Source organism: Zosterops lateralis (assembly GCF_965231275.1).
Source record: "Zosterops lateralis genome assembly, chromosome: 1".
NCBI classification, from domain to species: Eukaryota; Metazoa; Chordata; class Aves; order Passeriformes; family Zosteropidae; genus Zosterops; species Zosterops lateralis.
The window spans coordinates 118,066,810-118,083,322 of record NC_139762.1 but is presented as its reverse complement, the minus strand read 5'-3'; the positions used below and the strand labels follow the sequence as shown (position 1 = coordinate 118,083,322).

Here is a 16,513-nt window from a genome sequence, read left to right as displayed (position 1 = left end):
ACAATCAAAAGAACCTTTTTCAGGGTGCTTATGCTTCAATCTCTGCCTAGAATGTCTAAGGCTAGAGCACATAGCTGTGCACTCACCTGGCACCTCTCCAGCTGCTGCCACATTGCCTTATGTACCTCTAAGGCCAGGGCAAATCACACTCACTCTTTGAGTAACACAAGGGAAGCAGAGATGAGCACAGAGCAAACTCCCAAAAGACTCTCCCCACAAGCACATTTGGAGGAGTCACCAGGATGCACATTTATTGGAACAGAACATTGGAACAGGGCTCCCCATACACTAATCATCAACCCTGAAGGACTTTGGGGCTGAGTCATCATTAAACCAGCTGCTGAAAATCTCACCTCTGATTCCAATCACAGAAGGAACCTGCATGTAAAGAAACTGAAAGCAAGGCACAGGAGGCAGACCTATTATTCACCATAAACACTACCCTATTTCTTCTAACTTTAGAGAAAGTATCAACTTTGGCATACTTTTCATCACTTCCCCAGTCTTCTCCACAAATACACTGATAATGGCTCAACATATCACTGGACCTTACACAACCTTGGAGAAAACCCAGAAAGTCAACTTTTTCTCAACCTTTCTGTGGAGAAATAATGTTCCATTCTTGTTACCAGACAGGCAGCTGACACACAGGAAATGGGAGACAAGATATGCAGAATCCAGTGCGAAAGAATTACAGGATGAGGGACTGTACATGAAGTCAAATGCTTCAGAAAAAGTCAAAAGCAAAACACAGATTTCTAATCTCTGAAGACAGAGGGAAGGCCAGAAGCTGTTCACTAACAAGGTTATGGAGAAAACAGGTTTCATTCACAAAAGTCATCCTTTTAAATACCACATAACATACAATTTTTAATACATTAACACAGTCACAAGGGTAGACCTCTAGTGAGACTTCACCTGAATTTAAAAAAGAGAGCACTAACCAAAATACTCTAGTCAATCCCAGGCTTATCTCCACACTCCCTTCTAAGTACAATTTGAGAGAGTTGAGAATTCAGCTGCTGGTATAAAGGAAAAAGACTGCTCCCTGTTTACACATCCACCCACTACCTAGCAGTTTCAAAAAATTCTAGTAGCACCCCTCCTCTGCAGCAACATGGGCAAAGTCCAATTCAACTGAATCTTTCTACTTAAGAGGAAAGGATTGCAAGTAAAGTGAAAAGGAACCAAACAAATAAAACAGGTAATTACTCTCTTTATGTCTCTATCAAATTTCCTCTGGAGAAGTCAGGCAAACATTGCCTTCCCATGACTGTACTGCACCCAAGACCATCCCTTCTGCTCCACCTCCCAAAAGAAGCTCCAGTAAATTACTCTTAACTGGCATATAACAAGATTCATGGCTTGGATTAGACCTATTTGCATTCATATTTATTACATGACAGAACACAGGTTCTCTGCTGTGGTAAGCAAGGCCTGAGTAATAAAATGAGTCTAAAGAACAAATACTGCCAGTAAGAGGCAGTTGTCTTTTAATCCTGAACACATCTCCATAATAATTTCAACTATAGCCTGTGTCCATAGTATCCACAAGAATCACCAAGTGCCTCAGATGGTACAACTTACACAGAGTATTTAAAAAAATCCCGTTTGTATTACACTTGCTACCTGCACATTTCTTGGTGCGCCTTCTCAGTCTGCCTATACACCACGTCCAATTAAATTTTAAATGTAGATGCCTAAGGATAGCACAGCTCAAGAGTTGCAGCAACAGCACCATAAGCTACTTTAAAAGAGGTCTTAGAGACAGCTGACAGCAGCCAGCTGCAACATAGTCAGTTCTACATAAGAGGGCAGTCAGACTTCAGTAAACACCAAGCAAATAATCCAGCCTCATTTTACCCCTCTGGATGAAAATTAAACGAGAGAACGCCATGTTTCAATTCCAGATATACTGGACATGTTCTTACATGACCTTCAACAGAAGTCACCAACTGAACTCCCTCAGTTTTGCTACATAAAGAGAGAATTCCAATCTGTTTAAGACAATGTTACTGCACTGAACATGTAGAGAGTTCCAGGATTTTGGATTTATGTATCAGAAAAAGGGTGAAATCCATATAACAGAATATAGGTGATAACAACATAATGAAATATGCAAATCCTACAGGCCACAATCCAGAAATCCTACTTTTGAAGTGTGTTTTACAGAATTGATGGCTGCCTAGAACCATAAAGCTGTTGGATAATGAAAAGGCCACAACTTGAACACTGGAATATAAAAGGCAAGCAAGGGGAAGACCCTTTAGCAATGTACAAACTGCATGTCCAGTTCACCACCAGTTGATTCATCCTGATACATCAGCGCAACCACAGCAAGTATTCTATGTCCACTCTTCAGGGACAGTTTACAGACTCCCACAGGTAAGAGTGTACACTGAACTCTCACATATTTCTGTGCTGCACAGAGAATGAGAAGGCTCACTTCATAAGGATTCACAGATTAGTGGCTTATGTACAGAAAACAGAATTTGGTGCAGCAACATCAGATGTGGTGGGATTGTCATTTACATCACAGGTGGGAATTTGAGGCTGGAAAGCAATTTTAACTCATTAAGTTGTTATTATTATTATGTTACATTATCACGTAACCACTAGTGCCTGCCTCTTGAGCTTTGCCAAGTTTTTTTAAAACAACCAGTTCTTCTCACTCACATGGGCAAATCAATTATGCTGCATTTCTGATCTAAACGAGGATCTCAAAGTGTCTTTTAAGAAACAGGTCAGTTTTCTAGCTTTAAGTTTTAAGAAATACCATGCATGGAGACTACCTTAACAACACTGAACTTTCCAAAAAGCTTTCCAAAAGCTAGTAACAATTTTTCCTGAAATCTAAAGTATCTTTAAGCCTTCAGGAAAATACTCCTCCATATGCAACTTCTGTTTTTACCATTAGTTCATATTACAGTCATTGAAGAGACTGATGTGCAGGTGAAGAAGAAAAAAAAAAAAAAGTCAGAACTATGTTTAGATACTGAGACTGAAACAACACTAATGTTAGAAGAATCCAAAATACAGTAAAATCAACCCTTAAAAATACAGTCCCATTCTGTGTATGTCTATAAAATCACTTGGAACGTCTGACAGAAGTTATAAACAAACCTCGGCTACAAGGATACTCAGCAAGTGACATTCACAGAAATCCTCAGTGCAGGAAGAGCCGTGGGGGCATTCAGGTGACACCGCTGTGCTGTGATGAAATGCGGCACCCGCATGACAACCTAAGTTCAGCGGGGAATAAGAAACGCACATTCCACCCCGCAAAACTACTGCACGTTCAGAAGCAGCAGCTACACCTTTACGAGCTGCTAGAGGAGAAAAACTCACATAAACACACATACACACGAAAAAAAAACCAAAGCAAACAAAACACCAGACGAGCTGTCAAAACAGCTTTAGCCGTAACACTTTACAACGGGCTTTTAATTAACCTCCACAAAATTAAATTCCTCAAGGGTACCTGAATCCCGACAGGGCAGCGTTGCCTAAGACACTTCAGCGTCGGGGAAGGAGGAGAAGGAGGAGAAGGACGGGAAGGAGGGGAAGGACGGGAAGGAGGGGAAGGAGGAGAAGGAGAGCGCAGAGGCCGCCCGGGTTCCCTCCCTGGGTACCAGGGACCCGCACCTACCTCCTCTCCTCCTCCCGCTCCTCCTCCTGCTCCTCACGGGCACAGCACCGGCTCCACCGCACCGCCAGAACCTGGGGAAGGAAGCCAAGCCTCTCTCGCCCTCACCCCGGCACCTCTATCTCGTCTCCCGGACTTCTAGGAAGTGCAGGCGCTGCTGCGCTCCCGGCCCGGCCATGGCCCGCCCCCGCAGCACAGCGCGCCCGGGGCCCGGCGCCCAGGGAAAGGGAAAGGCGGCTCCGCCTGGGCTCGCAGGCTGCGGCCGCCCTCTCTCTCTTTCTCTCCCCCTCCGTCTCTTCTTCCCTCCCTCCCTCCTTCTTTTCTTCCCTCCCTCCGTCTCTCCTCCTGCCTCCCGCCCCTCCCCGCCCGCGGCGCCAGCCTGCCCAGAGCCCAGAGCCCAGAGCCCAGAGCCCAGAGCCCGGCCTGCCCAGAGCCCAGAGCCCGGCCTGCCCAGAGCCCGGAGCCCAGAGCCCGGAGCCAGAGCCCAGAGCCCAGAGCCCAGAGCCAGAGCCCAGAGCCCGGCCTGGCCAGAGCCCAGAGCCCGGAGCCCAGAGCCAGAGCCCGGCCTGCCCAGAGCCCGGCCTGCCCAGAGCCAGAGCCCAGAGCCCAGAGACCGGCCTGCCCAGAGCCCGGAGCCCAGAGCCCAGAGCCCAGAGCCCAGAGCCCAGAGCCCGGCCTGCCCGGAGCCCAGAGCCCAGAGCCCGGCCTGCCCAGAGCCGGAGCCCGGAGCCCAGAGCCCAAAGCCCAGAGCCCAGAGCCAGAGCCCAGAGCCCAGAGCCCAGAGCCCAGAGCCAGAGCCCAGAGCCCAGAGCCCGGCCTGCCCAGAGCCCGGCCTGCCCAGAGCCCAGAGCCCGGCCTGCCCGGAGCCCATAGCCAGAGCCCGGCCTGCCCAGAGCCGGAGCCCAGAGCCCAAAGCCCAGAGCCCAGAGCCCAGAGCCCGGCCTGCCCAGAGCCCGGAGCCAGAGCCCAGAGCCCGGCCTGCCCAGAGCCGGAGCCCAGAGCCCAGAGCCCGGCCTGCCCAGAGCCAGAGCCCAGAGCCGGAGCCCGGAGCCCAGAGCCCAAAGCCCAGAGCCCAAAGCCCAGAGCCCAGAGCCCGGCCTGCCCCGGGCTGGGAGATCCTCTCCCCCCAATATATATGTCTGTATAGCTACACTAAAATAAAATACTTTAAAAAACTTTTTTTTTTTTTTTTTTTTTTTTTTTTTTTTTTTTTTTTTCAGGGGCAAGCTTCCACTTCCCCCCCACATCCCAAAGTTTCAGTCCCCTCTCCCCTCCCCAGCCCCTCAGGGAGATGCTCCCGCTCCTGCTGGGCGGCTCCCCACAGAAACGCTGGAAAAAACAGCAACGCTCTGGTAAAAATAGCTTTAAAACACCCCTGTGCACACGAGGGGGTTTCAGTTTAACTCTTCAGAGTGTCCAGGGGTGCCCACATTAAAGCACCCAGCCGCTGTAATGACAGCCCTCCTCCCGTATGGGCAGGAGCAGGAACACAGGGAAAATGAGACTTAGGGAACTATTTCTGCAACCTCTGAAATTTCAGGGTAAGTTTCAATACCATCGTTAAAATTCAACTGGACTTCTTAAAATGATGTGCAACTTGGTCGATTTTCCTGAGTAAATTGAGGCCGTGAAACAATTATATAAACATAAATTCTAGGAGAGGGAAAAAGCTCCTTTAGTGACAGTATCACTCCTCACTTTGTTTTGTTAATGAGATCTAAAAGTGTGGGACAGACAGGAGTTAGCATGGGTTCTGTTTAACAGAAAAGACCACCACACCCATTTAGTAAGTTAAAGCCTCATGTTTACTGAGGATCTGCTGTGTTTTCAAACATCCAGAGAAGGCTTAAGAGACAGGGAATATCTAATGCAAATGGTAACACTCGGGATGAGTTAAAAGCCTATGCCATTTTAGCTTCCTCCCTATAAATACCTGAAATGTTTCTTGGGATTTGCATGCAACAGCCATAAAAAGAATGAGCAAGTGTGGAAATACTGCAGCCCCACTCTACTGTATTACCAATGTAACACAAGGGTGTCCCCAAAAACCCACAAGCTGTCATCAGGAACTGTTCTATTGATTATGGAGAAGTTCTACAAGCCTGTCTTCACAAGACTTGTGTTTGGGCCTGACAGGACATGACGGTGCTCATTTCAACAGCCACAGGTATTGGCAAGTATCTGGCAAGAAGCAATTCAGAAGATCCTGTTTCTGAACAGTCCTGCTGCAGAAGTATTCCTGCATAATGCTGCACTCATGTGTCAGGCACTGCCAGTCATCCAAGCACTCTCCAAAAACAAATCAGAGAAGCAGTCTGGCAGTTTTTAAAATACGTCAGTGTTTGGATTAGTGTGTTGTAACTGTGTACACACAAGCTACAAGTCAACTGGATCACAAGCTTCCATTTCAGTAGAATCCACGCAGGAAGAAATGAGGAATTTTCTCATCCTAACCTGCCCTTTCCTGATTTTGGAGTTTTGTGCTTTTGGACAGGTACTGCTAGATATTGAGACTTGGCATTGTAGCAACTAGTTTTCTTGTTCCTTCGGATTTGGCAAGGTATTTGCCTCTGTATTCTTGGAGAGGTTTTAAAGAGGCTTTGTTAGGACTTCTTGTGGTGAGCCCCAGACCAGAATGCTTCTGAACTTCAGTCAGTTAGGATAACTCACTGGCAAATAATTTAGGCAGGTAATCTGTATTCAAGAGCTATTTTACTTTGCAGTTGTTGAGCAGTGTTCTGCTGCTGTCTGGTTGATAGTTTTCAGTTAATCATTCACTTGTCAGCAGATCACCTAAATGGAGCTGTTGGACTGATTTACAGTACAGCCTCAACCCAGGAAAGGTGAGAAGATGACCCTGGCTGGGAGATAATTTAACTATCCAGCTGTCCACACAGTCTAGGCCCTAAACCTTTGACTAAAGAGTAGCTATTTGCCCTTCCTCACACTTAAAATCCCTCTGAAGACTGGGCAGTCAAACGGTTAATTTTATGCAGTTCCTCTCCCTATTCTGGTGCAGGTAATTAGAGATTAGCAACACGGTACATATTCTTAAATTGTAATTTGCCTGAATGAATTCTACAGCACATTCACCTGTCTAGTGCATCATACTATGCAAAACACTGTTAAGGTACTAAAATTTAAATAAATCCTAACTTACAGATTTGCTTGATGAGCTTTTAAAGGCTAATACTCTAATGCTAAGGTGGATACCTGATGGTTAACTGCATAGCACACAGAGAAATGCACGGAACTCAACTTGCCTTTTAGTGAAGTTAAAGGTCAGCATTCACCCTGACATTTCTGTCCCCAGGAACTCCCTTGCATTCCCCACTTATGTTTTCTGGGTAGTAACACACACAGAGAATCTCATTTCCACTGCTTTGCAGTACTTTGCTTCTAAGGAATGTTATAAATCCGTGCAGTGTGCTGCCATCCCAACTATTTTAAGCCTTTGCTCAAGAAATATCAGTGATTGGGTAGTGGGGGTGGAAAATATGAGAAATGAGAGGAGAAATGAAGGATCCATCTCAACCCCTTGCAAATGCAAGAGGTCACCTTTAACATGTTTCTCCAAGCCAAGGAAGAACAGGTAGCAACAATATGAACTATTCAGTTCTGTTTTGACTGAAAATGTCCTTAAATTAGTATGAAAACCTTGTCCCTGACCAAAGATCAAAAGTCTCATTTTATAACATCAAAAGAACTATACAGGGAAAAAAAGAGAGCATAAAAAAACATTGTAAGACAGAGACAAGCAGGAATACAGATGACTTGTTTAAATGCAGCCAGGAGTTTTGCTTGTGAATACTGGTCTGTATGAATACACCATGAAACTTTTGTATGCATTCACACAAATTCGTAATTATTCTGTGTTATTCGTAATTATTTTGTATACATTCACACAAATTTGTAATTATTCACACAAAAGCCCAGCCTAAACCACTTGACAAGCATAGTCCAAAAATTTTAGTTACCTCTAAAACACAGCAGGTCATTGAGCAACAAAATCATTACCTCACTATCAGCTTCAAACATTAACACCACAGCTTTCCATTTCCATTTCCATTCTTGCATCTTCAAAGGAGTATCTTAGCCTATCTCTGTTAACACCAAGCTTTGTATCCTACTCCTCACACTAAGGAAAACACAACCTCCTTGCCCCAGAACAGACTGTTAATAGTCAAGAGGTTTGGACACTAAGATGAGGTGGTGCTTGGAATTAAAACAACTTCTGTGGCAGCATCTTGCCAACTGTTAATTCCAGTTAAACCAAATGTGTCTGTTTAAAACCCTCCAAACATGATACAGTAATAGATATGAAGCAATCTTTTAAATAATTATTGTTAGCCTTTAGCCCATCAAGCCCTAACTTAGACTTCATTCAGGAAACAATTCCTGGCCACTGTAGTTAACATCATACGTGACAATTGTTTTAATCCAAGAACCCAACTCCCAGCAGGTTGTACCCACCTGCACAGCACTGAGCAGCCTGAGGATGTCACCCTTTGGAAAGGCCTCAGGCCACAATGGATGGCCCTCACAGTGACACAGGCACAGCAACTCTGGGCTAGTACTGTCTAACACCAGGGATTCTGGCTGCCACAGAGACCCCATAAATGTATGAAGACAGATATGCACCTGCCCTGTTACTCTCACACTGCTTTCCAGCCTCTTGTTTGGCAGCTAATTAGGCTACGCTCATACCCCACGGTCTGACTGGGAACTGGAGAGGCTTGGGCATGGGCCAGCTGTGAGCAGGCATTGGGCACTGCAAAGTGTGGCCCCAAGAGCTGTGCACGGGAGAAAACAGTGTCCTGTTAGACTCCCAGGACTCATGAGATTACCAGAAAACACAGGCTACCGTGGACAACATCAAGTGAGAGAAGACGTTTGGTGGGGAAGTGAACTAGCTGAAAGCCTGAGAGTTAAAACTGTGGAAGAAATGCCAGCCAGGCAAGCTTTAAAGCTCACAATGCAGGTGCAAGCAACAGTATCACCAGGTAACTGTTCTTTACCAAAGCTGGTTTTGTAACACTTAATGAATGTATGCATATTAATAGATTTCATTTAACTCATTTTCATAGTTGCCTGCCTGTGCTTATTAGAGGAGTCTGAGTAATGGTTCAGTTTTACATGAGCTGCACAGAGGAAATGGTTCTTTCCCTACTTTCTTTTTGTACGCTAGATCAGCTACAGAATGTCTTCAGATGACAGTCTTTCAATTTGAAGGAATGAAACGAATACTTAAAAGACTGATTCATTGCAAACACATACTTCATCCTCTTCTCCTAAGCAAACTAACCAACCCACCAGAAACTACCACAAGCCACTTAAACACGGCTGAAAGATTTAGTATTATCTTTTGACAAAGCATAAGAACTTGGCAAGTAAAAGGAGGCTTCATTCATAGTGACATAGTGAACTGCCAGTTTTCCAGCACTCCACACACAAAGATGATGATCCATGTATTACAAGAAGAATGTCCTGGAGCACAGAGGTTAATGAGTATCAAAACCACAATCTGCAACAACACTACATGGACTCTCCCTTAGCACAGCAAACACCACAAATCAAAATGATGGAAAACTATAGAAAAAACAGTAATAAACTGCATAATTTCATGAACGTCACAGAGTGTGTATAACATGAACCAGAAAAATGACAGCAGCACCACATCAAAGAAATTCTTCACAGAAGCTCAGAAGAAAACTGGTTTAAATCAACTGAAGCATATCCTAAAAAGGAACACTAGTACACAAGCAAGTATTCTGCCAATAGCATAAATGAACGATGAAATTTCAAAGTAAAAAAGCAGTATCAGGCAGTGAAATACCGTATCTGCAATTTCAATACATGTATCTCTATTTTCCTGACTTCATCCTCCTCAAGTTCTTTACTTCCCTCATGCACACACCAAGATGTATTATTGTTACCATATATGGAGTACTTTTTCTCAGGTTAGTTTCACCTTTTTCAATGATTAGTTTCTAAAAATTACTTACCATGCAAGGCATTTAAAATGAACGGTGAATTCAGTGCACATGAACTGTCTGACCCAAACCCTGCTGTTTACATCCTGCTCCCTTACCACTCCAATAGCTGGCAGGGAGACATCACCGAACCATAACTGTGTCCTTAGGAGAAGCACCGTTATCAGAGGGCACAGGGCCCCTATCTCTTTTTGCCCTGCAGCTGCCCTCACTCACTGCAAGTGTGCAGTCTGGAGCAGGTACCCAAGTGAAACCTCCACAAACTAGTTCAGCTACCAGAAGAAGAGCAGTGTGAATGCTGAACTCCTGATAGCCTAGTTTTACCTTAGTTATCAGTTATCTCAGAGACCCACAGTGAGAATACTGCCTCAAGCCACCTCTACTTGATCACATGGAAGCACAAAAGATTTACATGGGTTTCAAGAATACACGGAAAAAAGAAGCACATTGGACCTGGCTTACCACCAAGTCCTACAAGGGTGAATACATTAAAAAAAAATAAAAATAATAATAAAAAAGAGAATATATAGATAACAAAAGGACAAAGATACCCAGCTGCTTTATAGGCATATAGCAACACATGTGCTTGACATGTCACACAGACAGCTTATTGGTACATGCTGACATGTTCTGGGACTAGTTTCAGCAGACATACATAAAACACAGTAATAAATTACTGCACTGATAAGCGCCGTCAAGCTGAAGTTATCAAATACAGCCCATAAAGTATAAATTGCCAAAAAAACCTCCCAACTGACAGCACTGTATGACCTGCATTTTGCTGTCAACAAAGACTCTTTGGAATTCCATTTATAAATACAGTTCTGTAAAATAGGTCAAGTTTCTGAGTTTCCAAGAGATCTGAGCAATTTGTGCAGGAAGGTATACCAAAGCTAAGTATAAAAGAAAAAAAATCTGTCTAAGTGGTAATTCTGTATGGATGTTTCTTATTTCAGCCTCCTGAATCCCAGCTACAGCACGTTCTACTAGAATTGCAAATACAGGCTGGGGTGGACAAACATGCTTTGGTAAACAAGTTCTCTGGCACACAATGTTATGTAGGTGGGGTCTACCCAGAATGTCAAGAGTTCTTCCTCAAATTGTAGAGATGAGCAAGGACACAAGGACCCCGTTAGCATTTTCAAGCTATTTACTGGTATTCTAGTCAAAAGAAAGTGAACAAGGGCTTTGGTTTGGGGTGTGTATGTTCGCTCACAAAAGGCTCACAGGCTTTTTTTCAAAATAAAAGCATTTTAAAGGCAGCCTAGGATCTACAGAATAGGCCAGATTTGTTTTTGCTATTCTATTAATACTTCCAACAAACTGTTTATGGCAAAAGACACATGAATTCCACTAAAGCACTGTTATGCACCAACTCAAGAGTAGAAAAAAGGTAGCAAAAATGAAAAAAACCCAACCCATCAAAGCAGGAAGATGTATCTTATAATCCAAAAAGGACACAGATTTAAGACTGTTTCAAAAGTTTATTATTTGCTGACCTTACTTTGCTTACTTGTTTATCTAGTCATTTCCCAGGTTTGCCAGATTTCCAACCCTATTCCTGACCCACAGAGAAGATGTACAATTCATCTTCTAGACAGAGAGTCTGATTTTTGCTCTCCAAGAACATTTTCATTTTCGCATTTTCCATCCTGGGAACCACAGGTCAATGTTTGAAGGGTACATGTGGGTCTGAACTTTTAAGTGAGTTTCAGAAAGGATTTATATAAAGATACATCAGCAGTATTTTACATAAAGATGCATATGGTCCTCTTATACCAGGTAAAGCCAATACAACAAGAAGCAGGTACAGATGATCAACTTCTGGATTCCACTAAACTTATTTTAACTTACCTTTCTTTTTATAATACAGCAATCTAGTAGAAGCCAGTTAATGGAATATTGTATATCTAAGTATGGAGCATAAAGCAACAATTAAATAAATCCATTTAATCTCAATACTAATTGAATTGAATACCACTGTTCCATTTGCAGCTCTAAAATGGAACGTGGCACTATTTAATATTTGAGGTCAACAATTTTTTGATGTTAGGTGTTGTGGTGTTGCAGGGTAGGGACCACACAGAACGAGGCAAGATATTGTAGGTTACAGCATGGAAAATGACTACAAGGTAGGAGAAATTATTACAAAATTGTATCTATTGACATTTACCTTTGATGTACATACAGCCATTTTAAAAGGCACAGTAAGAACCAGATTATTTAAAAGACATGGTATTTTCTTGAAGTCATTGTTCAAATTACTCAAATGTTTTGTAAGAAAATGTTCCTGCACACAATCCAAGCTACTCTTGACTGTATCAAGAGCATGTCTTATTCCAACTACAGTTTTCTCCAACAATGCTGTGCAAATTAAAGTAGTTCTTGTAGATTACAGCACAATTCTAAGTTCGCACAAGAACACAAAAGAGCAAAATGTCATAGTTTTCTAATTACATGGCAATCTTTGTGTCAACCTGGTTCATTAAAGGTTGTTATAAATCTTTTAATTAAGGAAAAAAATTTGTTCCGGAAAGAAGATAAAAGATTTTGTAAAGCCATGAGAACTCGACATACATCTCCTGCACTGAAGCTCTTGATAAATATGTTGTTACTGCATTGGTATTAAAATACAGGATATGTATGGAATCTGTGTAGCATTCAAGAAGCTACCAACAATCAACCTCTGTTTGGATGCAGTTGCAGTGGCGATAAGGATCTCCTAACTGGAATGTGCACCATGCTAGTGGATGCTAATAGGAGCAGTGTTGGAGGAGGGTACTAAGATCTCTCTCTTGGATCGTCTGAAGCACATCTCATGCAAGCACTCAAAAATCTCCCCATGTCACAGCAGCTCTGTTTCCCCACAGGTCTGGGATGAGTCAGTAGCAGTTTGCTACACCAAATTGCTTCCGATTCAAATGTACCTTTCATTTATTTAAAAAGCGTTGCGGTAACAGCCCTTCAAAATACACACTTGAGAAATAATGTTTCATTGTTCACCTTTACATAACTGTGGTTCTCCCAGGCCTACGCTGCTCTTTTTTTTGATTTGTTTGTTACCAATTTATGCCTTCCCGAAAGCAGCTGTTGCCACACCAGAACCTCAGGGACACCTGCCTGCTGCTGCGGTCACCTCCCCTGGGGAGCCTGGGCTGCCGGGCAATGTCCAGCCAAGGGGTCCTCACCACACACCTCTGTTCAAATAAAGTTGGGGTAATTGTGGACATTTTCATCTTTCACCCATCTACCTCCCCTGATTGATTTAGAAGCTCATCCAAAGTCAGAAAATACAACCACTGTTTATTTCTCACTGTTACAGGAATGATGACTAATTTTGAGAAGAGAAATGCAGAAGTAATCGGGATTCTTTTAAAGTCACAGTAAGGAAGTTGGCTGTTTCCACTGCTGACTCCTATTTCCAGCATTCCCATAGTCACAATTGCTAAATGAAGTTTTTCATATGCACTTTATTGCATGCACTGTGCACTGTCCTGGTTTCAGCTGGGATAGAGTTCATTTTCTTTCCATTAGTTGGTACAGTGCTGTGTTTTGGATGCAGTATGAGAATAGTGTTGATAACACACTGATGTTTTAGTTGTTGCTAAGCAGTGTTTACCCTAAGTCAAGGGCTTTTCAGGTTCCATCCTCTGCCACTGAGCAGGTGCACAAGAAGCTGGGAGGGATCACAGCTGGGACAGCTGACCTGAACTGGCCAAAGGGATATTCCGTACCTTAGAACATCATACTCAGCATATAAACTGGGAGAGTTGGCCAGGAGCCACCAATCACTGCTCAGGGATGGGCTGGGCATCAGGGCATGCTGAGCAATTGTATTGTCCATCACTTCTTTCTCTTGGGTTTTATTCTTCTTTCCATTTTCTCCTTTTTCATTATTATTATTATAATTATTATATTTTACTTTATTTCAATTCTTAAACTTATCTTTCCTCAACCCATGGGTTGTACCTTTCTCCAATTCTCCTCTGCATCCCAACAGGACAGGGGGAGGTTGCACCTGGGGTTAAACCATAACATGAACCTGCACAGTTAAACTTGTACCATATTTTCAAATCTGTTTTACGGGAAGGATGTCCCAAGTCAGACAAGACAGAGCAATTTATGGGGTAAACAAGAGGCAGTAGAACTTCTATCAACTAACAAAAGGACCAGAGGTTGAGTGAGACAAAAATGAACAAATAAAACATCAAATGAACACCAAAGAAAAAGATGTTTTGGATGTTTCACATAAAAGAAAATTTGAAAGCATATATATCTCACCATGGTGGGCAGGTAGAGCCAAACTAAACCTGTATGGCTGCTAGAATTACGGGAGAATGCAAAACAAGATATTGGGATTACTTATTTAATTTACGTAAGATTATATTCAGTTTTGTTTTATTGTGTGTCCAGAAAGGTTGAGAGGAGAGACCATCATGACTTCCTGTAGTGTCTGGAAGGAGAGAGGAAAACATGTAGAACCCACACTCCTTTACTTTATAACTAAAATAATAATTATTATTTTGAGGTTTTGTTTTGTAAAGAAAGAAACCATCCAACAAAAAAACCCCAACATATATGGAGGGGACAAATTTACCATGAAAGTAAGTAAATCAGATAGCAAAAAAAAAAGTGTCAGAGAATAATCATCAGTATCTTCTGAACACATAAATTATGGAATTTGTCTTACGTTTTAACCAGATCCTTTTCTTTTCAAAGTGTGGCAGCACATGTCACAGCTTTAATTCAGGGGAAGTGCCAAACTGACAGGCTTCCCACAGCAGGGCAGGTGCCTTTTTCACTCACCCTGGATGTGAGCCAAGTCAATGGTAAGCCTTTAGCATCACTGGTGTCACCAAGGATGAACATCCAAAGGTTCAGTTCTCTCTTGGGAGTGGAATGCAGTACAGCATTCCCCTTTCAAAACAGCAAGGGGAGGCATTTCAGTTAATTGCTGAGGTCACCCACATCAAGCAGCTGTTCATTCTGATGGAGTGGTTCAGTTAAAATGTTCTACTGTCATTGCTGTAATGAGCCAAGGAAATACATCCATGGCTGGGAGAGTCTGGAGTCAGCATCTGACCTTCGTACAGTATCAACAACTTGTGAAACAAAATCTGGACCATCCCACGAATGGGCTGAGTTTACAGACCAGAAATGGAGACTAGATGACCTTTAAGGTCCCTTCCAATCCAAACCACTCTGTTATTTTGTAAATCTGAAAGGATACGCTCTCCTTAGGTTTGAAATTGATATTTCCCACTATGGTAGATCCATTGTCACTGTGCACAATGACAGGCAACAAGCACAATGACAGCCAAAAAGTCTGAAGCCTTGCAAGAACAAGCCATTTGCAATGATAGGGCTAATCAGTTTAGACAAAAACAAAGCCATTAAAAACCACCTACCAGCACCAGGGTGATTTGTTTGATATCTCAAATCTGCATATCAAACAACTGGCAACTTAAAAGTAAAACCGAAGAGCCTGAACAGGAATCTGCTACCATGTGGTATCTCAACAGTCACAGGGTATAAGGAGCAAAGGCCTGTGAATTGACAGCATTTAAGTTTAGTGTAGACTTAATCTTGTTTTATTTCAAATTCAGATTTTCTTTTACATTTAAAAAAGGGCAGCAGATCCTTTAGATTTGTTTCTAGACAAATGGGAAGCAACCAGTTCAGAAGAAAAGTTGATTAAACGTCATTAAATGGGAGGTGGGGGAGCTCAAGAATGTAGCAAAGAGAGTGTGAACACAAGAGACAGTAAGAGGGGAGACAAGAAAGAAGCAGCAATTCCCCTACAAAACAATACAACAGGATAATCTCTGCTTGTGTAAAAATAAAAAAGTAGCACAAGATTTAGTTGTCAAGACAGGCACAGAATGTGAAAACATAGTCAAATTGCTAGCAATAAATATGAAATCTGCAGAAGTACATAGTTATGAGAATCAGCATGGTTAAGGAAGAATTATAATGCAAAAAAACCCAAACTAGCAACAAAAAGAAACCCTTATTATCAACATATTTATAGCTTAAGAGCAAGAAAAACCTTCTGGCCCTAGTCAACACAGAGAAAAGCTGATGAGAGATGACACCCAGAAGACGATCATGTCTAGGACATCAGTCTTCACCAAGGGGGTCAAATGCAAGCAATGATTGGCATAAATAATAGTAATGACAGGTAGGATTTCAGGAGGAACGGGAGAGAAACAGCGAATGTGAATTGAAGTGTGGGCACATCTGCACAATGGAAAAAACCACAAGTAAACAAACCAAAGCAACGAAAAACAACAGGTAAGAATATTAAAGACCCAGTGAGTCAGTTTAACTTCAAATTCCTGGGGAAAACAATCCAAAACAGATCAATTAGAAGCACCTGGAAGATAATCCTAAGTAATAGCCAAATGAGATTTGTTAAATCACACTGCTAACTTCCTCTGACAGCCTTCCAGAGAGGTAGGAGAGAAATCACAGATGTCACACCTTCCCTTTAGAAAAGCTTTGAAACTGCCTTGAGGTATTTTAACAACCAGGCTAGAGATGCAGTAAGATTAAATATTAGTTCTGGATGTGAGGAATAAAGGTTAAATATATCATCAGCAGGACAGAGTAGTGATCTGGAAGAACGGAGAGAAATGTAGCAGGTTATATGCAAGATACTGCCCACGGGCAGGAAACGTCTAATATGGGAATACAGGATGGGAAACAAGGCCTCAGACTACAGCACGTCACTAAGACAGATGTCATGCTGTTCTAAGACAAATATTGCTATGAGATATGAAATAAGAGTGGAAAGCCTGAGGATAATCCGCTGAACTTAAAGAAGTCCTTCTACTTCACTCTGTGTCTGAATACCTAGGAAAGATGTGGTCCT

At 42.6% G+C, this 16,513-nt stretch overlaps 1 protein-coding gene across 4 annotated transcripts in view; it reads right to left on the bottom strand.

Annotated features, from left to right (window-relative positions):
- LOC310913636 (serine/threonine-protein kinase Sgk3) overlaps nt 1–16,513 on the bottom strand; it is a 55,531-nt gene that overhangs the window by 29,023 nt on the left and 9,995 nt on the right. Inside the window, exon 1 of one of the 4 annotated variants that reach the window (XM_083869233.1) lies at nt 3,650–3,847. The exons of 2 other annotated variants lie outside the window; for them this stretch is intronic. The gene's annotated coding sequence lies outside the window, so the exon portion shown is untranslated. Of the gene's footprint in view, nt 1–3,123; nt 3,146–3,649; nt 3,848–16,513 lie in introns of those variants that run through there. One more of the 4 variants, XM_083869236.1, reaches the window with a different exon arrangement.